Consider the following 25,641-nt stretch of genomic DNA (forward strand, 5'->3'; position numbering starts at 1 on the left):
CGGGAGGTCTTAAATCACTGAACACATGAATGAGGGTTGAGGACATTTTGAAGAGCTTAGACTCACTGTCATAGTCCTCCTATAATTGGGCAAAAATGATGGGACTTTTACTGAATGGTCCAAAGCCAACAACAGTAAAAGCTGTTGGAAGAGAGACTCTTACTTATGCCGCAAGCGACATGTATGGAAGTCATTTCATGTTGTTTAGATAAGTGCTAGCTATTAAAAAAATGCCAGTCTTGGGACACCTGGGTGGCTCAGACAGTTAAGCCTCTGCCTTCGGCTCAGATCCTGATCTCAGGGTCCTGGGATGGAGCCCCACGTTGGGGCTCTAAACTCAATGGGGAGCCTGCTTCTCTCTCCCTCTGCTGCTCCCTTTGTTTATGCTCTCTTTCTGTCAAATAAATAAATAAAATCTTTAAAAAAATGGCAGTGTTTGGTCATCTTATTCCATTTTCAATATCATTTGTGACAGACCTGAATGGATATATTTTCACAATAAATATAACCATACATAACTTCTGAATGCACCTTTTCCTACCTACGCTCATGGCTGGGAGGCAGTGCCACTGATGGGAGTATTTTGATTGTCAACATGTATCTATAACATGGTTCTTGTTTTAATATCTTTGCGGTTATAGGAATTCTCTTAAACACCACTCAGACACAGAAACACCTTATGTGTCCAGAGTCGTGTTTTTAATGATCCGAGTACATGGAAATCGATAGTATAAGGTGGCCACATTAAGCTTAGCACTGCAGGTAAAGTGCCAACAGGAGACTCACAATTGGTATTTGCCTCAGGTGAAAAACAAACGTTTTTGAGGATTTTAAAAGAGACCGAGGAAGGGACAAAAATTGACAATAAGCTATTTTATATTTAAGTTTACATGTGAATATGAATATAAGTATATACATACATGTCTCTATGAAATTTTTCACAGTACTACTCTGAATATATGGAAAGTATTTCTTCCCCCCAAATGAAAATTTATCCTTTAATATTCCTTTTAGCAGTAGAACTACATGAGGATTTGAGAGATCTTCTGAGCTATCTGTGTTAAAACCAATGGTCCATCAGGTCTGCTTTAAGCTTCTTCCATTGAAGAAATTTGCCAGGTGCACACTTACACACACAGCTCACACACACACATACAGCACACACACATCTTGGTGTATTCTGGGCCTTTTTCTTCGAACAGCTACTGTTGTGTAATACTTTTCAGTTATCTCAAATAGTGTTCTTAAATGCAGGATCTATTTACATGTTGGGACTGGATTTTAGTGTGCTCTGAAATGGGGTCCGGGATTTCATGCTGCTTATTTTTTTTACAGAAAGTCTTAACGGGTACATGCACTCCCATATTATGGGCAAGAAACTACCCTTTTTTGAACACCTCTAATGGGTCAGGCATGTGACAGACAATATTCCACTGTTCTCTGCAAGAACTAGACTGAATATATATTAAGATCTCTGCTTTACAGATAGGGAAGCTAAGGCTGCAGGAGTTACATGGTTTATATCGTTTTCCTAGGTCACAGAGCATCAGGTTGATGAATAATTCCAAACACAGTCCAAAGAGAAGTAGATAATACCTGAATATCTGCCTATCTTTCTGTCCATCTATTCCTGCGAGCTTTCTCTCTCCCTCTGTCTCCATCTATCTATCCATCCATTCATCCATCATATCTATCCATCCATCTATCATCCATCTAACATCATTCTATCTATCATCTATGTATCCATCCACTCATCATACCTATCTATCCATCTATCACCTATCTATCTCTCATCTATCATCCATCCATCATCCATCCAAACATCCATCCATCCATTTATCCATCCATCATCCATCCATCCATCCATCATCCATCCATCCATCCATCCATCCATCATCCATCCATCCATCCATCATCCATTCAACCATCCATCCATCCATCCATCATCCATCCATCCATCCATCATCCATCCAACCATCCATCATCCATCCGTCCATCATCCATCCATCCATTATCCATCCATCCATCCATCATCCATCCATCATCCATCTATCCATCCATCATCCATCCATCATCCATCCATCCATCCACACATCCATCCATCATATCTATGTGTCTGTCATCTATCTCTCCATCTATCAATCATCTTTCTATCCATCCATCCTATCTACCTATCAATCACCTATCTATCCATTCATCCATCTATCCATCCATCTTCATATCTACCTATCATCCATCTATACCTCTATCATTTATCTATCCATCATATCTATCTATTCATCTATTATCTACCTATCCATCATATCCATCTATTACCTAACTCTGTATCTGTGCCTACTCATCCATCTGTGCACCGTCTACTTTACAATTTTTTATTTGAGAGACAGGGAGAGAAACAGAGACAGAGAGTCCAAGCAGGGGAGTAACTGAGGGAGAGGGAGAAGCAGACTCCCCTCAGAGCAGAGAGCCCAATGCAGCGCTCAATCCCAGGACCCTGAGATCATGACCTGAACCAAAGACAAACCCTCTACCAACTAAGCCACCCAGGTGTCCTGATAATTTTTAATATATATGCATGTTATAGAGATGCCTTTTATTCAAAACTGGTGCGGTAAAAACCTAGTTTTGCCCTCCTCTTTATCCTAACTTCCTATCCATACCGTTTTTACATGGTCATAAACGGCCGCGTTTCGTAGTTACCTGAATACACGTGTGTGAGTGTGTGCGACCATATAGGAGTGTCTGTGTGAGTGTGTACGTATCCATCAGGATGTCCAGGACAAGCACAGATCTCGTCGAAGGCAGGTCTGGCCTCAACCATGGTTTGTACTCAGTCCCCAGTGAGAGATGAGTTGCAGGGACCCTTGGCGGGGGTAGGGAGGTGCCAACCTCCACAGCAGGTTCACCATGGGGCATCCCATTGCAACCCCATAAGGGGCTTCGCTTCTCCACTGCCTTGTCAGTCTGTGACTCTGCAATGGCTCTAGATATCATGGTCAGCCTGTCTTGCGTGCTTAGCTCCTGCCTCAACATCCAGGGCTTCCAGCCTCATCATCCTCTTCTTTTAATCTCAACGGGCGAGTCTGAGGTTGCTGTTCACAGCCAATGTAGACAATCACTGCAGGTGGTGGCTGATCTCCCCACTCTGTAGGTCACACATGGCCTCAGCCTCCCCGGGATGATGGGAGCTGGCCTCCACCCTGCCGTCTGCACATCCAGTGTGGACGGTTGGAATTTTCTGGATTATCTTTCATCTCTTTCCTACAGAACTTACACTTGTCTTCCAGGAGGAGGAGTGCTGAGCTGCTCCGAGGCCTCTGGAATTTAGGCCAGTTTCTTCTACACACGGCAGAATTTCCTCAGGGTCTGCACCTCTCATGGTGCTGTCTGCTAGTCTGAACGCCACACCTGGTTTTCTCTTCCCGTCCGTGTTTCCGTCGGTAATTTTTGTTGGCTTCTCTAGGCCTCGTTAACTAGGAGCACGGTACTAAGGGACCTGGACTTGAGCTCTTATTTTCCCCCAAATGTTTGGCTTTGGGTTTATTTCGCCCAATCTGAGAGATTTTGTCTGCTTCTGTGAGAGTTTAACCTTTTCTCTGTTCCAGCCACGTGTAACAATACAGGCGTGATTGGCTGCACGCGGCTCCTTGCTGGGAGGGATTTTAAGGCTTCCTCGCCATTTCCTTTGTTTTCCGTCTTTTGTCCTGTGATTATGTCCTGTTTGTTCACATCCCTTCCAAAGATTAGGAGGGCACACTCTGTTTTGGAAAACAGGCTCTCCTGGTTCCCGTTCGGTGTTTCAAGAACCCGAATGCTGGCACCTGAATGTTCCCCTGAATTCATATCGAAACCGGAACCCTAGTGGGATGCTATTTGGGGTGGTGCATCTCTGGGAGAAGATCCGCTCATGGGACAGAAGCCCCATGAAGGCGACTAGTGTCCTTCTAAGTGAGACCCCAGAGGGATATGAGGACCCAACAAGAAGACGGCCATCTGTGAACCAGGCGGCCGGCTCGCCCTAGATGCTGAATCTGCAGACCTTGTTCCTGCACGTTGGGCCTGGACAGCTTTGACAGATAAGTGTCTTATCTGGAAGCCCACCGGTCTGTGCCGTTTTGTTACAGTTGCCAAACAGACTGAGACACTTATTGAACCATATTATGAATCAACGCGAAAAATGCTGGGAAAAATACTTTCACCCACCAGGTGTCTCAGAGCTACGAGTTACTTTCATTATTCCTGATACATTGTTTCACATCATGCAGGAAATGGTTATCTTCACACTCCCGCCATATCCCACGAGGGCAACTTAGGTTTTATGGACTCGTGTTTTCACATTCTTTCCCAAAAGAAGATTGGCTTTTAATCCCAAATTATTTTTGTGAGGCACGTTACAACGAAAATATCCCTTTCGACGGCTTCTTGACCTTTAATTCATGTGGATAGCCGTGTCTGCAGGTTTGTTTTTGTATGAAACACTGTGCATATCTGCTGTTAGTATTTACTGTCAGACCCTCATGAGAATTAATTTAAAATCAAACCCATAATTTCTCCATTCTTTTTTAAAAATTTTTATTTATTTATTTGTCAGAGAGAGAGCCAGCGTGAGCAGGGGGAGCTGCAGGCAGAGGGAGACGGACAAACAGGCTCTCCACTGAGCCGGGAGGCTGATAAGGGGCTCAATCCCAGGAGCCTGGAATCATGACCTGAGCTGAAGGCAGATGCTTTAACCCACTGAACCACCCAGGTGCCCCCTAACTTCTCCATGCTTCTCTTTGTGAGTTGAAGTCTGTTTTATTTTTGAGAAAAAATATTTGGGCTGCCAACAAACGGAATCCTTGAATATTTGAGAATATTTGCTTTTACAGTATGACACATTTCTTGGCCCTATATAAAACTCTTTGGATACCCATTTTTTTGCTTTCGGAAGAAAAAGACATTTCTAATTCAGGCTTCTATAGGAAATGTCTGAGCATTGCATGATTTTCACTTCTTGTGGGTAGCCCATTTTTATTTTAGGCTTTATTTTATTTTACTTTATTTTTTATTTTTCCTTCCTGATTGCTTGAAGACTGCTTTTCCTTTAACTACAAAGTTCAGGAAAAGAAAGCTTCCACACCACATTTTCTGTGGGAGTGACTCTGCCTTAGTTTTTGGGTTGATACTGTGTTTCCCTGTATTACTCCCCACCTCCCCAAGAGATCCATGTCAATTTTAACCCCTGTTCTTAAACCTCTGAATGATGAGAGCTGAGTTATTGCAACAGGCTGCGCCTGTGGCTTCTCTTCTGCTCATCCGTCTGCCCCCCTTATGTGGGGGAGGTTTCCTACTGTTTCGGGGTCACATCGCAGGGGTGTGTTTCCTGCTAACACCAGGCCTTCTGTCCTGCTGTGAAAACTCCTCTTGTTCCCTGTCCTAGATATGTGTTCTTTCCCATTCTGGATACATGCGGCTTTTAGCCCCTCCCCAGGGGCACTGAAGTATGGCCTCTCTGGACCCACTCAGCATCCTGTATCCTGGGCTCATGCGTTCTGGGTTCTCTGTATGGCTGAACAGCCAGCCTGTGCTTTAGTTCTGCGGTTTTCCTGAGAGCAGCTGGTTCTGGGGGCAGAAGGGCCGAGAGAGAGGGAAGGATGAGTTTTCCTCCTTAAAAAGAAACAGTGTCCTGGGGTGCATCTCTGGGGGAGTTTTCCCCTTTGTGCCCCCTCTGGAGGCCTGGACCAGTGGACGCACAGCCCAGGTGGGGTTCTGTGGTCATTGATCTGATGTAGTCTACCTGCTCTGTTTGGTCCAGCACGGGAGATAAAGTAGGTGGTATAAAAGAGGAGTTGATTGCAGAGGTTAGGAAAAGGTATTCTAGGGGCGCCTGGTAGCTCAGTCGGTTAAACATCTGTCTTCAGTTCAGGTCATCATCTTGGGGTTCCAGGATCGAGTTTCGCATCAGTCTCCCTGCTCAGAGGTGAGTCTGCTTCTTCCACTTCCTCTGCCCCTCCCCTGCTGTGCTCTCTGTCAAATAAGTACATAAAACCTTTTTTAAAAAATTGCATGAATCCACAAAGTCTTTTTTCGATTCTGATCTTGGGTGAATCCATTCTTCCTCTGCTTTGTTCATTCTATGGAATAAAGAAGCAGAAAGGACAAATGTCACTTATCAGTGCAAATCTCTGTTACCTACGTGCGTCTGCGTACCCTGTACATGGACCACCCTTGTATTCAAGAACAGCAAATGTGTTTTGAATGTATACAGTAGTATGTGTGAAATAGTACCATGTGTTCTTGGGGAAATAACTTTGAAATTCAGGACACATGCAGAGTAGTAGTATTCAGAATCCTATTCTCCTCCTGGATAGAAAACCCTGTTGTTGTCTTATCTCACAATTTCACCCAATGCTTTCATTCTCCACTCATACGTAAGTAATGTCCCTTGAGTGTTAAACTTTTCCGGGTCTAACTACATTTTACCAAATATTACTGGTAACAGATATCTCTTTCCCAAAGAAATATGTTAGCAAGCTCTAGAAAGAACAGAGACAAAGAATGAACAGTTCTTATATACATTTTGTTCTTTCCTATTTCACGAAACAGTCTGAACTATCACCACGACCATCACTGTAAATGTGATGATTCACATTTCTTAAATGATTAAAAAAAAAAATTAGGCTCAGAGAGCATCAAGGATGTGTACATATTTCCCAAGCATTTTAACAAAACTCCATTGTATGCCCAAATCTGTGACCCTGAAAAGTACATGATTTTTCCTTTTCGCACCCCGGGACATGGATATTATCTTTTACCTGTGGCAGGGGACACAAGCCAGAGGAAAGAATGCAGTCAGGTACAGCCCTGATTGCAGATGCTTGCCCTGTGCTTGGCTTGTTCCCAAGGTTCATTCATGTACAGACACCCAACCTCCCGCAGACCCAACTCTGCAAATCCTGATGATTATTTCGAAGGTGGGGATGGAGATGGCCTGCTCCCATGGCATGGCACATCTTGAAAACACAGAATCAAATATGCAGCAAATGGAAACACAGAGGGTTCGGTCCTTGTGTGCTAGGAGCGTCGCACGTTCAAGACTCATCTGCGTTCAGTCGGGACGCTATGGCTGATAAACTGATGCATGGAATCTTACATGGAATGTTTAGCTGGGTTCTTTCAAAGGTAGTCACGGAGCAAAGCAGAGCTCAGTCTTTCTCAGTTTTGCTGAAAACTTCTCAGCATGCGCGTTTCAAACGGCTGAGCTTTGGAACAGTTCAAAATAACCTAAAGGAGGCCACTCGGGGGGGGAGGAGGGTGGCTCGACAGAGTTTCTGCATGCGTCTCAGCTCCAGCGCTATTGGAGAACAAAGATTTCCCAGCTTGAGAGATGAGGCTTCTTCTCTAACACTGCTTTGGAGACATGAAGCAGACAAAAGAAAAGAACCATAGTGGGACAGTGGGTGTCACAACACACGTTCACACATCCAGACTTCTAAGTTGTTGCTTATGGACTCGTGCCAAAAATATCTGGGGTGCTCTGACCAGATTGCAATGCAATGTCCTAAAATAAATCTAACTAAAATCTGGGAAGAAGAAGAGACCGGGAGGCATCCTTCTGGCCTTCGTTTTTCCACGAGCTGTTTGTGAACGATGGCCGTGGATCCGAGAATGACATGGATGGCCAAGGATCCAAGTGGTCCAGAGGACGAAGAAATGCAAATGTGGGTTTCATGAGGGATTAGCAAGTGAGATGGGGATGTGGAGAAGAGAGAACTCAGAACCAAATGTGTGGTAGGTGGCCTTCTCAAATGGCTCCCAAAGATCCCGACCTCCTATTCACACCCGTGTGTGTGTATGTGCAGGATGCCCAGTGACTCCTCTACAATGAATAAAGACAAAGTGATCTGGGATTAGGATATTGTCTCATCAGCTCAGGCTGCCATAGCAAAGTACCACAAATGATGTGCCTCAAACACTAGACATCTATTTCTCACAGTCCTGGAGGCTGGAAGTCTGGGATCAGGGTGCTGCCATGTCTGGTTCTGGTGAGGATTCTCCACCGGGTATGCAGATGTGGGCTTTCTCCCCAGGTCCTCCAGCTCTGATGTCTCTACATCCACCACAGGGACTCACCCTCACGACCTCTTCAGACAGCAGGATGAGACAAAAGGACCTTCTTCCATCCATCATGAGGAGCTGAGTCCTATCAGCAACCACATCCATGAGCTTGGGAACAGATCTTGTCCAGGTGCATTCTGGAGACGAGGCCATAGCTCTGACTGGTGGTTGGATTAGTAATTTGTGAGAGATCCTCCCGACTGGAGAACCCAGCAAAGCAGCACAGAGCCTTGCTCTGCAGAAATTGCAATCAATGTTGCTGTTTCCTGTGACTAAATTTGAGATAATTTGATCACTGGATACACAGCCATCATCAATACAATATGGTAGCCCTTTTCATTTTTATTTTGTTTATTTATTTTTAATTTTTTATTTATTTTCAGCATAACAGTATTCATTATTTTTGCACCACACCCAGTGCTCCATGCAATCCGTGCCCTCTCCAATACCCACCACCTGGTACCCCAACCTTCCACCCCCCGCCCCTTCAAAACCCTCAGATTGTTTTCCAGAGTTCATAGTCTCTCATGGTTCACCTCCCCTTCTAATTTCCCCAAACTCCCTTCTCCTCTCTAACTCTCCATGTCCTCCATGCTATTTGTTATGCTCCACAAGTAAGCGAAACCATATGATAATTGACTCTCTCTGCTTGACTTATTTCACTCAGGATAATCTCTTCCAGTCCCATCCATGTTGCTACAAGTTGGGTATTCGTCCTTTCTGATGGAGGCATAATACTCCATAGTGTATATGGACCACATCTTCCTTATCCATTCATCCGTTGAAGGGCATCTTGATTCTTTCCACAGTTTGGCGACCATGGCCATTGCTGCTATAAACATTGGGATACAGATGGCCCCTTCTTTTCACGACACCTGTGTCTTTGGGTAAATACCCTGTAGTGCAATTGCAGGGTCATAGGGAAGCTCTGTTTTTAATTTCTTGAGGAATCTCCACATTGTTCTCCAAAGAGGCTGCACCAACTTGCATTCCCACCAACAGTGTAAGAGGGTTCCCCTTTCTCCACATCCTCTCCAACACATGTTGTTTCCTGTTTTGTTAATTTTGGCCATTCTAAGTGGTGTAAGGTGATATCTCAATGTGGTTTTAATTTGATCAGAAGACATTTTAAGGGAAAATACAGGAGTGAGAAGAGTAGAACCCAAAAGGCACTAGTAACCACAGCATTATGATAAGGACCACAGACAAGATTTCCTGGACAGTGGTAAGAGGAGAAAAATACAGAGGCAACAGCAAGTAAACTTAGGTGAATGTGTTAAGACAAATTATAGGCTTTTCAAGGGTAGAAAGTGAGACAGCTGGTATTTGCTCACACGACCTTGGGTTGGTCTTACTTATAAGCATAGTACAGAATATACTTCTCAGAATAGTAATGAAATAAACCTTGGCAAACCATCTTAGAAAACAGAGCCCTATGGGGAAACACCTCTGAATGTGAAAATGATCCCAATATGGGGAGTGGAAGTGAAATGATTTTCCATGATGGTGCTGAAGCTTTGGCCAAATCCTAAACAAAACCGAGCATAGTTGACCTTTGCACAATATGGGGGGCTATGGGCATCAACCCTGATGTTCGCTTGCACAGTCAAAAATCCATGTATAATTTTGACTCCCCAAAAATGTAACTAACAGCCTACTGTTGACCGTTGACTGTTGATCTGTTGACTGTTGATCAATGTTTGGTGGGAAAACATGGCAGGCAAAAAGGCGAGAAGCCCCACTGGTAACACAGTTGAGTCATACACATTCAGTATGCTCTACGTCTGATATACTGTTTTGTTACAACAGAGTGAGCCAGAGAAAAGAAGATCCTAAGAAAGAGAAAATGAATCTATGGTATCGTGCTGTATTTATTGAAAACAATGTGCGTCTAAGTGGATCAGTGTAGTTCAAACCCGCGTTGTTCAAGGGTCGCCTGTGTAATCTAATGACACTTGACTCTTTGACTCAAGAAAATCATTGTTTTCACGTTGTGAGGAAAAAAAGAGTGGCGTTTACAGAGAAAATACAGTTCCACTGTAGGTGCGATAATCATGAAAAGGTTGTAGTTGTTTTTTAATCTAGGGAAGTTTTTGAAAACCATGCAGGATATGGGGGTCGGTCTTCATTGTGGGGCTGCCAGTGGATTCCACCATGTCACACAGAGCAGACCCAACCCACAATGCCTAAGGGCCAACATTGGTTGCAACTGCTAAAAATGCCCGCCCCAAATTTCCCAGGTGTTCCCTAATGGGGCAGCACCATCCCCATTCACAATTATTAGAACTCCCAGAAGTCCCTGAGATTAACTAATTATTGAGTGAGCAGCCATTGATCTGTGAGAGGATAAAGGATGGGGTATCTTATGTAGAGGCATGGTAGGAAAAAGAGAGGCAAATCATGAATACCAGCTGAGGGTCAGGATTTAGAGTTGGGGCTGAAATCTGTACAGAAACTGAGCTACGAACTGTCCCCCTAGTCTGTCTGCAGACCCCAGGTCCTTCTGGTGCTCCACACAGAGAATGGATTGCTGGACAATGTTCATCCTCTTGGTTCATTACACAACCGCTTTCTGGCGGGAGCCTGCATGTCATTTAGGCCTTCTCGGGGAGGCCCATCCCAAAGTGGAAGGCATTGCTTTGTGCTGACGCGGAACCCAGCAAATCCAACCACTCCTTGTTTTTCCCCACCAGCTATCAAGTTGTGATTCTCAAAAATGAAGCCTCAGCCTTGGGTATCGTTAAGATGTCCTTTGCATGAATGGAGTGTTCCTTTGTCTCAATGTCTCCAATACTTGGGGATGCCTAGAGAATCGGTGTGTTGTCTCATGGGTTCTAACCTCCCTCCTCCATTCATGTCATTTTCACTGTTAACACTGCAAACTCATGCACGTGAGAAGGATGGTACAAATCAGAGGGTTCATCAACGTTCGGTGGGAAAACATGGCGGGCGAAAAGGCCAGGCATCCCTGACTGCCTTTACGGACAATTCAGAAGTGAAAAAGAAGGAGGGAGAGGCCTCCAGGAAAAGAGGTCACCCGGAGAGAGAAAAAGGAGAAAATAGAATATGCAAGGGCGAGCGAGAACGGTGACTAACAGAGCGTGAGCAGCTGACACGGAGATGTTCCCGGGGTTGGAATCACTCCAGGGGCAGAGCAGCACAGTGGCCCTGTGACTTACCGGTGCGTCCTCTGAGAAGGATTTGCATCTCCAGGCGGGAATGGCTGCTGTAAATTATGGTGAGAAAGGCGTGCACAGACACCCTTTCGTCTACCATCCGGAGGCTCAAGGCGAGACAGCAGCGCCGTGAGGAGTGGGGAGTGATGTCACATGGGGAACGGGGAACGTTCAAACACTCATCTTGCAAGAGTGGTGAGTGGGAGTTTTAACAATTCTGTCAAACCCTTCAAGTCTTAAATGAAAGTTCCAGTAATCCCTTCTTTTAGAAACCTGTGCAATTGTATGGTTTCATTGTCATGCAAATTACCATCCCCAAGAGGTCTGTTTGCACTTGTTAGGGTTTTGGGCAGCTGCTCCAGGAGCCTGGGGTGAGGGCACGAACTCGGGAAGGATTTCTTCAGCGGGAATGGGTCAAATACAGGATTTTTATGCAGTGTTTTATTTAGGAGGCAATTTCCCTCTCCTTCTGTGTGGGCATCCTGAAAGTATGGGAGCATATCAAGGTCTGAATAAGGGTCAATAAAACAATAGCCCATGCTAATTAAGTCAAGAGAAAGGTATTACATATTTTATAGAGAAGGCAACTGGATGCAGATAATGTTGAGGAACTCCAGGATAGAGGCAGGAAAGTAATGTGAGAGGGACATCCCCACCATGGCCTGCCTTTTCCAAGAAACATGGCCCTTCACAGTGGCACTTGAAGGCATGCAAGACCACGAGTGCATGACTGAGAAAAGACATGAGCTCATGAGCAGGGCAAGAGCAGGGGGACAGCGTTTTGGTGAGGCTTGGCCACAGGTTTTGAGACCATGCACAGATCTTGTAGGCTCCATTATATTTATGTCCCAAATGGGATGTCTCATGTTCTTACGTTGCCATCTCTGTGAAAGTTGGCTCTTTTCACACTTTTTTTGCATTGATTTGTTTTGAGCTATGGCTCCGTGACCCAATTGTTTTGTCTCTGAGGATAGGGGATGTTCCTTGTCCATCTTTGTGTCCTTGGACTTAAGTACTGAAACTATAAGGTATTTCAAACGTACGGGTAGACTCAATGCATGACTTCAATAGTACGTTTATTCCAAGCCAAGGTAAGTTTACATTTATAGATTTAAAAACACCTCTTACTTGACTAATTTTGGGTAGCCAGAACCGTCTTTGTGCCTACAGACAATAATGAACAGAAACTTGCTTCACAGCCACTGTGGTTATTATAATTCTCCCTTATTTTGGTAATTTGCGGCGAAAGAGAAAAGGTGGCTTTATTTCCACTCTTCACTATCCAGGCATCAGAATCAGAGCATCAATGTGATACCGCTTTCTGCCTATCAAGGGTCATCTCCTGGAGGCACACATCATAACCACAGAATAAAATTTACATTCCTGCAGGCTTTAATTTCATATTTATGAAATTTTTATAGGTTTTCTAATAGAGAGGCTGCCCAGAGTTTGGCCAAGGTGTGAAAAAGATTATATAGTAAATGGCTGTATCCACCACTATTTTCAAGACGTGAGAGTAAAAATATAAGTAGTTAAAACACTTGCAGAGGAAAGACCAAAATATCCTGGATATTAATCCCATGTCATGCCTCACCATTAAGTAGTTGGATATAGATTATCCTAGTTGATGCTTACGAAACTTGCTAAACTAGAACTTGGTAGTTTCCTTTGCTACATGAGGGGGCTGGGGCCCACGTAAATGGTCCCACGGCCAGTAAATGATGGATATGTTGGCGCCAGATTTCCCTCACTCTGAAAACACTGCTCTGCTGGACTCTGTTCCTCATTTAGGCGATGTCTTTCTTTTCTCTTGATTTTTTTTTTTTCTTTTTTTCAAACTTCCTTTCCCTAAATGGAGCCGGTACCATGGTTTTGGCTATTTCCCTTCATGAACATATTTTCTCATAGTCAAATTTAGCCGCGTGTCTTTGTCTCTGCTCATTAACAAATGCTTCCCAGCGTCTATCATAGAGACGCATACATTTCCATCTCTCTGCATATGGCAAAGGGACATTTCAGCGAGTTGGAGTATTGCTTTGTGTATCCGTCCTTTGATGTGGGCATGAGGGCAAGCTCATACGGCCAACAGCCACCACGGGGAGACGGCTTTGATCTCTGGCTGGCAAGCTGGTCTTTCTGAGGACGGCGCTGGCCTGATTTTGCCCTCCTGAAAACACATGTCCTGTCTTGTCTTCTCCCACAACAAGCCTGCTCCGGTCCTCACACACCACGCCTTCTCTCCCGATAGCACACACACTACAAATGCACAGTGCCAAAGCTCCTCGTGTCCCCATGTCAAAACCCAAAAGCAGGAATGCAATCTTCCCTTCCACAGGCATGCGACAAAACCCTGACACGAGGCATGAAGGCTGAGCTACCGAAAACTAAATTTTGACTCACCTGTATGTAAGCAGTAGCTTCCTTTATGGTTCCTTGAGTGGAAGCCTCTCTTTAGCATAGCCATATAAAGGTGATCTGCATTGTTGAAAAACAAAATAAAACAAAACACATAGACTTGCGATTGGCACCCTTTCTAAAGGCTCCTTGTAAACATCTCTTTCTGTTCTCTATCACCTCCCCATCCCGTAATGACTGGTGTCTCAGCCTGGCCCTGCCTCTGGGTCTCCTGGTTGCTATGTCGTGTCCTTCCTGCCCTCTGCATGCTAAGAGAACCCCTAAGTCACATTTCCAGTGCAGACGTCTCGAGAAATCCAAGGCCTTGCATTCTCCTGACCAATGCATCTATTTGGGGTCCCCAGAGGAATTTCAGCCTTAACAAGTGACAAACACAATTCTTAACTTCTCCCTTCTCACTGCCCATTGCTTCTCACGTACCCTCCTTTGTGCTCTCCCTGTCTTGGTAAACACGCACCTATAAATACATAAATTACTGTTATATATAAATACATAAATACGTGCTACCCAGGAGCCGACCTTCACGCCTTCTCTCTCCCACCATCCTCCTATCCCAAGCTCACGTCTGTCCCCAAGTCTTGTCTTGCTTACTCTCAACATGGCCCCAGTTTGAGGATGAGGTTGTGGCTGGAATGAGAGACACAGGAGAGAAGAGAAGCAGCAGATAAATTGCACCTGATACATGATAAGTGCCATGAGGAAGAAAGGGAAGGTGTGAGGGTCCTGGAGAAGTCCTCCACACCTTTGGGAGTTGGTGGCCCCACGTTCTTCCCTCTGACATGCCGTTAATTCTGAAGCCTTTCTGATCACACCGTGTCAAGCAATTTTCGAAACTTTTACGCTACATCTTCTGCATATAACATCAAAATCATCCACGAAAAAATATTAATTTTAATACTGAGACAACGGGAGCATTCCCCCAGATTTAATTTCCATATGTTGGCCCGCAAATATAATTCTCACGAATGTAATTAAAATATCCCAGAAGAAAAGCATCAATATTATTTACCTTGAAGCCATGGCTGTAGGAAGTGACATGAACGGTTGTGCAATTATCTGGCGAGTTGATCGATGCAGACTGTTAATCTGTGTGTTTCAGACGCTCGGGCCTATTTTTCTTATCTCCTACTATTATAAATTTCTCAGCAGTGTAAAATAGGATTGTACCGTTTCCTTCACCAGAGAAAAGAAATGCATCAAACTCGGAGATATGTAAATCTCTTATCAAAATTTTAGGAATGATCCTGTTCATAAGAGAGAAATTTGAGATAAGGCTGAATTCCCATAAGGCGGCCTTTCAAAAGGGGCCACACTTTCCTTCTGCACTCACTAGCCCGTCTTCCTCTTCTGCTCAACGTGGCTTACTTGCAAAGCATGTGTTTCAGAAGTGATGAGGTTGGTGGGTAGGATAGATTTTATTGCCTAAAAACTGACAAGTGTATTCTGTCGTTGCTTTGTCTTGGTCTGGATTCTCTGCATCTTTTCTGTAAAGATTCCCACCCTAAGGAGATGTAAATGGCTCAGTGACCTGTCCCCTTTTCTAATCTATGACCCTTGATGGATGACTTGTTGCCCCATCGTGCTTTTGGTTAAGAGGTAGATTCTTAACCAGATCAAGAATGTTGCTTGGGTTTTGTTTGACAGATGGATGACAAGCAAAGGTCTTATCCCCGCCTTTGATGCCGTTTCATGGCTCCAAGGTCAGCCTGAAGCTCGCCCCTCTTCTGGTACCACTGTTTGCCAGACTGGACCATCCTGACGTCGTCCCTCATCTGTGAGCTGCTGTCACTGAGTCTGGCGTGAAAACTAAGGGCCTGGACTCTGGGGCTGCACTGCCCCCACTGCACCCTTACGTGATCTTTAGTAATTCTCCATGACTCAGTTTCCCCACCTGTGAAATGAGATGATAGCCCTTCCACCATTGGCCAGCATTATGCTCCTGTTATGAAAGAGGGGTATGAAACCCTATAGGGTCAAGAAGGTGTGATCTCAGCTTGGACCACGTGGTGGTTGGTGGAGGTTGGGGGCTCCCACGGAACCTCAGTCTCCCATGGGTCATATAGTTTGTCTTCCTCATAGGATCCCTGTAGGGGTTTGAGTGAGAATACAGAAGCCAAGATCCTCTGTAAGCTGAAACATGTGAAGCAAAAACTCATTTCCATTCTCACCCAGGACACTATTGTTATTGAAGCCACTACACACGTCCAGACCATAGCTTCCAGAGCCCACTTTGGTCTTCTGCTCATCGTAAGAGTCTGAGGAAAAGCCAAGGGCTGTATCAGTAAGACCCCATGGGACGTCCACTCTCCTCAAATGTTGCCCTCACGCCTGCATTTTCCCTCTCCCATCACACCCTCTTCAGAAGACCACCGCATTCTTGCACATCTTTCACCTTAGAAGCCAATTCATTGCCTGGAAACACGCATGGCCGCCTCCTCACAGGGTTTAATTCATCGTGGTCGCAAGACGAGGGTCTCTGCATATTTGAAAGTAAGGATGAAGAGACGCATTTTAACCTACAACAGGTGGTTATTCAGAGCACAGTTTCTTGCTTTTCGGAAAAGACGTCCACTGGGGACATGAAGGTTGCCCATGTCCAGAAGAGAAGGTAAACCCTAAAGAGGAAATCACCTGTCCTCACATGCCAGCATCTGTGACAGACCACCGTGTCCCTTTGTCCTTTTGCAAAAGCCATCTCAACACATGATGCCTTCATCCTGTTAGCATTGGCCTTTCTCCCTTTCACCCCACCTTTCCTAAATATGATCCTCGTGCCATCCCACAGTAATGTGTTTTGTGTCATGGAAACATATTTCCTCTTCTTCGCAGTGTTTCCATTCAGAAATGTCAGCCATGACAGCCTGGCAGAGTCTTCAGGGAGATCGGGTGTCAGACACCTCACAGAGGCGGGACTGTGTAAATAAACCCCTTGGCCTGCGTGGTGTCTCGCCCCAAAGACACAGGCGAGGGGCTCTTTGCGGGAGAAGGGCCGCCAGGAAGAAAACACTATTGTGTGGGCTTTTCATACCCTTTCCCTTTTAAGTAGCCGCAGAATGGGATTACATGAAATTAGGCTGCATGTCCATACTCTCATCAAACAAGGCTCGCGTCACTGGGATCAAACAGCAGATCCTTGGCAGCTGGGTCAGTAGCTTCCCGTCCCCAGCCATCAGGCTCAAGGCTGGAAGGCACGAGCTGAACCCTGTTTGCAATGGTGGTGGGGAGCACGTATCCCCCGCTCCCCGACCCCTGGCAGACATGGAGAGGAAGAGGGAGAGATGCTATCTGTACGCAGCGGTGGCCTCGGTGGGCCAGGCAGTGGCGAACTGTGATGGTGGGAGAGCGTAGGTTGCTCCCAGGAACAGGACCTTTTTTCTTACCCAGAAACCCAAGTAATTGACCACCAGAGCTGCTTGAGTTGTGAGTATCGATCAGTAACAGTTGGAGCCTCTCTTGCCATCACTCGTCCTGGGAGGCCTAATTAACAGAGGCTTGCTTGCTGAATTAGATAAAAGTTAGTGTCCGCTGAAATTAATGTGCTGTGTTCTGAGTGTCCTGCACCTAATACTGGAAAATGAACTTTATATGCTGGGACGGGGCTTGGGAGGGTCCTATTGAGAGCTGGAACATTTCACAGGAGCAAAGAAGTTGCTTTTTCAGACTTTGCTTGGGCCAGCCAGAAGAGCAACGCCTCTGTATTTGTCCTCACACTGGAGAACCAGTGTGTAAACCCAATAACTAATTGATGTGCCGAACGACGTCTCTGAAGAATTGTTTGTTGTGGTGCCTGTTGTCATTTCCTTTGGCTCTGCTGAGAATTGAGACATTTCTTCCATGAAAGATAAGAAGAAATACAGATTTACCGCAATTTGGAACTATTGGGGGAAATAATAAAAGAGTTTGAAGTTTTTTATTTAATACTTTGAAAGGCAGAGGAGGGAGGACTATTTCTAAATCTAGACTTACAGCCAAATCTGAAAGAAGAAAATTTAATCAACTCTGACTATTTCGGATGTCAGGCCTGTTTCTGTATCTGCGATTTTGTAAAATGTAATTCTTCCCATTGTACTCTGATTAATCGCTGGTGCAACTTTTTAAGTAGCTCTATTCACCACTTCACAGATTGCTGCCAAGATAACCCAAGTCTTCTGTACAGCACTTTCTGAATGGATATCCATTTTGTCTTTCCTGAGAAATAAATGAGAAGAAAGAAAAGTTAGGACAAAACCCATATCAGCTGATGCTCTATAGATAATTAGGGGATCACAGCTTTAGAGCCAAAAGCTTAACAGTCCTGAACTTTGAAGGAATAAGGATACATTTTTAAAAAATCAATGTGTATTTCTATGTCTCTCTTCCCTAGGCATTAAAAAAAAGAGAGAGTGAGAGCAAGAGAGTCTTGCCCTGTTTATCTCGACTGCTTTGATAGCCAAATATGCTATTGATCTTGGGGTTTACTGTTATATTTGAATACATAGACATGAAGGCCTTATGGAAATCTTCAGAACACATTTCAAATATCTAGAGGCCATTATGTCTGAAGATACCGTGTTTATTTATTTTGCACATTTAGCTACGTTCATTTTGAATTCTTCCAGGAAGAGTTTGGTCTAATTCAACCCCTGAAACAATCACCGGGCAAGCCGACATGTCCGCTAAGTCCTTCGGGTCACTTTAGAATCAAATGCCATAGGAAGGATGCGTCATTATGAAACTCAGGAGTCTTTTTGTAGGAACAAGGGTAAAGAGTAGCATCGAATCCTATGTCACCTCTCTAGGTCACCTGATTTTCCATCTTATTTTAGCCATGTAAGGGATCACTGGAAGATGGATCCATAATTGTATGGAGATGATTCATCCTTTTATACGCTTTCATGTATTTTACTGAGAAGGTATACCATAATTCACTTAACCATTACTCTGTCTGCAGACCTTTAATTATATCTAAATTTAATTGCTATAAACTCTCATTTCCTAAGTACTTTTGTCATATCCTAGGAGCCAGGACCAAACTACAGTTGACCCTTGAACAATATTGGGGGACTAGGGGAGCAAACCTCCCAGACAATCAAAAATGCACCTATGACCTTTGACTTCTCAAAAATGTAAATTAAGAGCCCACTTTTGACTGGATGGCTTACCAGTAATATATAAAGTCAATCAACACATAATTTGCATGTTATATTACTATAGACTGTGTTCTTACAATAAAATAAGCCAGAAAAAAGAAAACATGATTAAGAAAATCATATAAGAAAATACATTTATTAATCAATATGTATATATATACAATTATATATTGTAAATATGCATATATTGTAAATATTGTAAAAATACTGTAAATATTTATTGTGTATTTATGATATATTCAATATGTTACATTGTATACAAATACTGTATACAAATAGACTTGTATGTTACATATTGTATACAAATGCTTATTGAGTATCTTTATTGAAAAAAAATCTTGTACAAGTGAGACCCGTGCAGTTCAAACCCCTATTGTTCACAAGTCAACTGTATTTTAAGTACTATTGCTTCAAATATGATTTAATACCTGTGAGGCATCATTTCCCTGCTTAATTACCTGAAATTCTCTCCATGAATTTTACTGTTTATTTGTTTGTGGATTTTTGTTTTTGTTTTTTTTTTTTTTTTTTGCAGTTCTCCCCCTCGTGAATCTTAGAATAAGCTTATCTAGTTCTAGCATAAATTTGATTAATCATATCTTTTTGTCAAATGTGAACACGGAAGTGTAAGAATGAAAACATAAAACTCTTCTACACTTTGATAGAATCATATTAAAGAGTGTGTATTTTAATATATTGACCATAAGATCTGCCAGAATGAGATTATGGCACCTGGTGAGTTGATGGGGTGAATGGGATTTATCATAGTTGTTTACTATCAATGTCATTGATGCCAGTTTCATTGAACACTGGTGTCAGTCCACGTCGACATTTTTGTACTGAGTACCTACCCTCTCAGCCATCGTCTGCATATTTTCATTTTGCTCCCACAGTGGAAGAGGGTGCTGGTGGTGTGTATTAGTCAGCTCTCTCATGCCGTGTAACAAATCCACACCAATAACACACATTCACGTTCTCACAGCTTCCATGGCTTAGAAATCCTGTCGTGGCTGAGCTGGGTGTCTGTCGCCCAGGGCACCTCACGGTGTCCACTGAGACTACAGTCCTTGGAAGTCTTGCCTGGAGAGGGAAGATGTGTGTGCAGGACGGCTTGCTCAGATGGCTGTTAGCGCCAAGTCTCCGTGCCTTAGTTCCTGTAGGAAGAATCTCTGCTCCGTACCATGCAGCCTACCTCTCTGGGTTGCGTGCACATGCTCACAAGACTGCCCCTGGCTTTCTTCAGGAAAAGAAGCCTAGACACGGAGCGAGCTAGAAACCAGTGTGTGTTTTATGAGCTGGCTCTGGGGGGCACACGGCAACACGGCACAGAGAGTACAGTGCTATTGGCCACAAACGATCCTGGTAGAAGGCAGTTCAGAATGACATAGGGATGTGAGCAGCACAGGTCATGGAGCCTCACAGACCACATGAACACAGCTACGGCAGGGAGCAAGAGCTCATACGTCCAGTTCTCTCTCTGGAGCCAGAGATGCGTCATTCTTACTCACATTTTCAGTTGTGAATGGTCTAGTGATTTCCCTTGGTAATTTGGCACCACCACCGGCACGTGCAATGTCGTGGGTTACCATAACCACGGTTATGAATGTGGCCACTGAAATGACCTTTGCAGGCAATAGGGATGTCTAGGTGGCTCAGTTGGTTGAGCATCTGCCTTCAGCACAGGTCATGCTCCCAGGATCCTGAGATGGAGTCCTGCATTGGGCTCCCTGCTCAGCAGGGAGTCTGCTTCTCCCTCTCCCTCTGCCTGCTGCTCCCCGTGCTCACGTGTGCTCACTCTGTCTCTCTCTGTCAAATAAATCTTTAAAAAAATATAACAAATGAAATAAAATTACCGTTAGGAGAGATCTCTCAAGTTATGGAGTTCTTCGTTTTAGCATCATTCTTTTAAAAATTTAATGGTTTTCCCTTCCCCATAGTTCATTCTTTCTCTAGGCTGAACATTATTTCTCTGAACCAAAAGAGTGAACGTTGTTGTCAAAGGCACTAAAGAGAAAACTCAGATGAAGTCCATGTTAAGAGAGACTGAGTCCTGTGGCTTCCTGTCCTTCCTCAGAGTCTGTCTTCCCCTCTCTCTTTCTAGTCCCACACCCCTCATCTCTCCATCTCTCCATCTTACTCTGTTTTAGATGACAAACACACACGTTGGAGTCTACAATCCACAGAGAGTTCAATGCTCCATGGAATTACACAGACATAAACTACAAACTATAACTTGTTTTACAGTGAATTCTTTTTTAAAAATTATTTATTTGTCAGAGAGAGAGTGTGCAAGCCCAAACAGCAGGGAAGGGTAGAGGTAGAGGGAGAAGTAGGCTCCCCGCTGAGCAGGGAGCCCGATGTGGGACTCGATCTCAGGACCCCAGGATCATGACCTGAACCGAGGGCAGATGTTTTAACCCACTGAGCCACCCAGAAGCCCCTACATTGAATTCTTCACTCGAATCTGTGACCGTAAGGAAGGATGTTGAGATAATTTGTGGAAACCGCCTGAATAGAAAAATTAAAGGCAGAGTAAGATATTTTACCATTTTGGAGAGGAAACCTTTAATCTTTCCTTTTCTTTATTCTTTTTGATCCACCAATGGACTGTCCTTAAGCAATAATATAAATCCAAAATATCAGTCATAATGAAGGGACTTGCTGATAAACATTTGCATAAACACACATGTACACACACACACACACACACACATTCTGAACTTAATTAAAACAAAACTATTTCCAATTTCTACCCCTCGGGCATCTCTAATGGTGTAAAACGTGTCACATTTGATGGAATAATGGTCTTCCATTCAGGGCCTCCGTATGGTCCAGGAGGCTGGCACTCTTGCAATGAATATGACCTTGGTTTGGGATTGCTAATGATGTACTTCACTTCTTTTCAGGGAGGTTATGGTAGTAATTAACTTCACAATCCACGTGGTCAAGATGACTCACAGTTGAAAGCTCCTGAGTTGTCTGAAGATCAGTTTTTTCTTTTAGGATTGCACTAGAAAGTCTGAAGGCAGCCATGGAACAGGATGATGAGAATAGCAAAGGTCTAATTTCCAGGAAGGAGACTTACCATTGGAGAGTTTCTCACCCCATTTTCCCTCCGGGTACTGAGCGTCGTTTTGTCTCAGTTTTTGACAATTTATAAGGCTCTATTATATCTCTCAATAATCATTATTTATTCAAGAGGTCATGTTAAAAAGATGTCGGGAAAGAATTCTTGAGGCTCTTTTGCATTTCTGCATGTATTGGAATTAGAGGTCCTGACAGGCTTCCTTCTGGACCATCTTTCAAGGATGTTTGTGTTGCTAACAGACTTAGAAGACAGAGATAATGTCCTCTTCTCAAGCAAGTAGCCAGTTTGATTACTTACCATGATTTTATTAATAAAGACAATGTGTTCCATGAGAGGAAAGATCAGGCAGACTGACCACCCATTATTAGTATTCAGGTCGGGTTCCCTAAGTGCAGGATCCTCTCCTACAACACTATCTACGATGCTTGCATGTGCCCTGGGGAGGACACCACCCGCCATGTTGTGAGGAAACCCTATGGAGAGAGAGAGGCCCAGGAAACAAGAGACCAAGGGTTACCTAACCACAGATGGAATGGCAGCCCTGATCAACAGATGGTCTGTCATCCCATCAGATACCTTGACCAGGAGGAACCCAGAGGAGCCACACCTGGGAAGTCAACCCACAGAAGCTGTGAGATAATCAATGTGTGATGTTTGGGTTGCTACGTTAGGGGATGATTTGTCACACAGCAGTAACTAAATAATACAAACCAAGAAAGTGTCTAGAACATGAGAGGGCTTCATTAGTGAAGAGTTAAAGAAGATACAGGTCTCTAGGTTTATGGGTGTGGTCCTCCTGACAACCAGTGGGGCTCTCTGATTCCCAGAGATGGCATTATGGTTCTCAGATGGCCTGGATAATGGAGATGCAGCTCTTCTCTGTCTATCCATCCATCCATTCATCCTTCCACCCACATCCATCCATTATATCTATGTATCTGTCTAGCCATTGATCCATCCACTCATCTATCCATCCATCCACACACTCATCCATCCATCCATCCACCCACTCATCCATCCATCCATCCATCCACTCATCCATCCATCCATCCATCCATCCATCCATCCATCCATCCATCCTTCATATCTATCTATCTGTCTATCTATCCATCCATCCATCCATCATCAATCTACACATCAAAGAAATGAAGGGACAGGCCAGAAGAACCCTCCCTACATGAGCCTACAGCCAATCCTAGAGATATAGCTGAGATGGAGGACATGGGATTCACCAGAGATCCTCTCGAACAGGATTGGCTGTTTGAGAATTACCATCTTGTAAGCGTCATGTGGATGACTAAGTCCACCTGCTTGGGAATAAATGAGCAACTTTCTTGGGAATAAATTATCCCTTACTCCGGAGGGAGATGCTGATTCACTTTCAGGTTTCATATTTCTGAGTAGGGTATGCAAACCTGGGTAAGTTGAGACTTTCTTTTAAACACATGTTTCAGAGAAAGTCCAGGTAGCCTGCCTGCAGCCCATCCCTCCCACCTTGTCTGACCCCTCTGCAGTGTCCACAGTCCACTCTTTGATTCTGAAACCAGGTACTTCTCTTCCCACGGAAGGGAATCCAAACAGAGGTGGTGACCCACTCTCTTCTTCTTATTTTTAATAATTTGTTTTTTACCCAACGAAAATATCCCCCAATGAAAATTTTCCAAACATACAAAAAACTTGAAGGAATTTTCACTGGAACAGCTATGTCCCTGCCACACAGATTCTACCATTAACTAATTACCATTCACTAAAATTAACATTTTACTAGATGTATTAACTTCCTATCACTGCTTTCACAAACCACACTCTGAGTGGCTAAATGACATCAATTTCATACCTTTCTTTCCTGGAGGTCAGAAGTCTGATCCAGGTGTCCCCTGCACAGTGTCAGCAAGGCTGCATTGTTTTCTAGAGGCGTGAGGAACCATCTGTGTCCTTGCCTCTACAGCATCTAGGAGCAACCTATATTCCCTGCTTTTAACTTCTCTCTGTCCGCAGTCCTGCTTGTGTCCCTTCCTTTCCACAGGTGTTGATCCTGATAGACCTCGTGCTTGTTAATTACCCTCTCAGTTGGCTTCCTGCAGAACCCAACTCCAGACGCCACACCCTGTCAAATAGTGCGAGGAGCACAGTGTCTCACAGCCGACTCGTGAAAATCTAAAATTGGGCCCTGGAGGAATTAGAAGATATTTATAGTTTAAAAAGAAAGCAAGAAAAAAGGTGGAGAAGGAGAAAGAGCAGGGGAGGGAGGGAAAACGGGAGGGAGGAGGGAAGGAGAGAAGGGAAGGTAGGAGAAGGGAAGGGTAGAGAAGGAAAAGGAGAAGACAAGAGAAAGAAGAGAAGCAAAGGGAAGGGAAAGGAGGGGAAAGGAAGAGAAGGAAGGGAAGAGAGAAGAGGAAGGAAGGAAAAGAGAGGGAAAGGAGAGGAAGGAGGGAAAGAGAACGAAGTAAGGGAGAGATCTACCTTTCACTCAGTAGAATGTTGGGACAAGTCTCTTTTCTACATGATGGCTCAGTGTGACTGAAAGTCTTCTCTACGGTGATATCCTTTTCTAAGGCCTTAAGTTTCAGTCCACTTACACACATTCAGGCATTAGCTGTCACTTTGTCTTTTGACGGTGGATAGGGGGATCCCATTGGCATGAACTCTCAATTGAACTGAGTTTTTATTTCTTTCTTTGAGCAACCACAGAGTTTCTCAGGGGGTGGTTTGCTCTTTAGCTGAAACTAGTTTCATCTGGACCAGGTCAAAATGACTAAAACCGAGAATTATCTCCAGTCACTTTTTTGGTAAATGGAGTGAACCATTGAAATTTTCTCTTCATATATCAGAAAGAAAAAATAAATTGTGTGCAGAAAGCCCTATCTATCTGTGCATCTATTATCCATCCATCCATCCACCATCCATCATATCTATCTATTCATCCATCCATCCATCATCCATCTATACATCAAATATTTATTCCCTATCTATCATCTATCTACCTACCTACCAAATAATTACTTATTTATCATCTATCTACTCATCATACACTTATCTGTGTATCATCTGTCTACTCATCTTCGTTAAAACACAAAAAGCCTACCAGACCTCCTGATGCTTCTCCTTCCCTCACATCCCATATGCAGTCTATTATGAGGTCACACTGGCCATATCTGTGTTCTGTCTGGTTACCATTGCCATGATAGCCCACATGGCCTTGAGTTCTCCTTCCTACCCCACTGCGCTAGTCTGTCGCTTGCTGCCTCCCCTCGTGCTTCCCTCACCGCTATATGTTCACACTGCAGATGGAATGATTTTTGGAAAAAAACACATGTCAGCTGAACACCCTCCAAAGCCTTCCCACGAAGCCCAGGAAAACAACACAAACTCATTCTCCACACCCCAGGGTTCCAAGTGTCCCGCTTCCTACTTACCTCTTGAACCCCTTTTCTTCCTACTCCCCTCTTTGCTCACTAATCTCTGACTGACCCTCCTTTCATCTGTGCTATGAAGTAACCAGCCCATTTCCCCAGGCTCTGCATCTTCCTGTCCCCAGTCATCACAAGGAGAGTCCGAGTGTCATCTCTGTTGGGGAGACTTCCCCCAAAACTTGTCAAGAACATCACCTCTACCAGCCAACTCAGAATCACTCTTAATCTTCCAGGACATTGTGATTATCACATCTTTTTGTTTCAAATTCTCCAACACATGAAACAGCATGGTGGCATAAATTATTTTGCTTACATATCTTTGT

The sequence above is a fragment of the Neovison vison genome, chromosome X (assembly GCF_020171115.1).
Source record: "Neovison vison isolate M4711 chromosome X, ASM_NN_V1, whole genome shotgun sequence".
NCBI lineage: Eukaryota > Metazoa > Chordata > Mammalia > Carnivora > Mustelidae > Neogale > Neogale vison.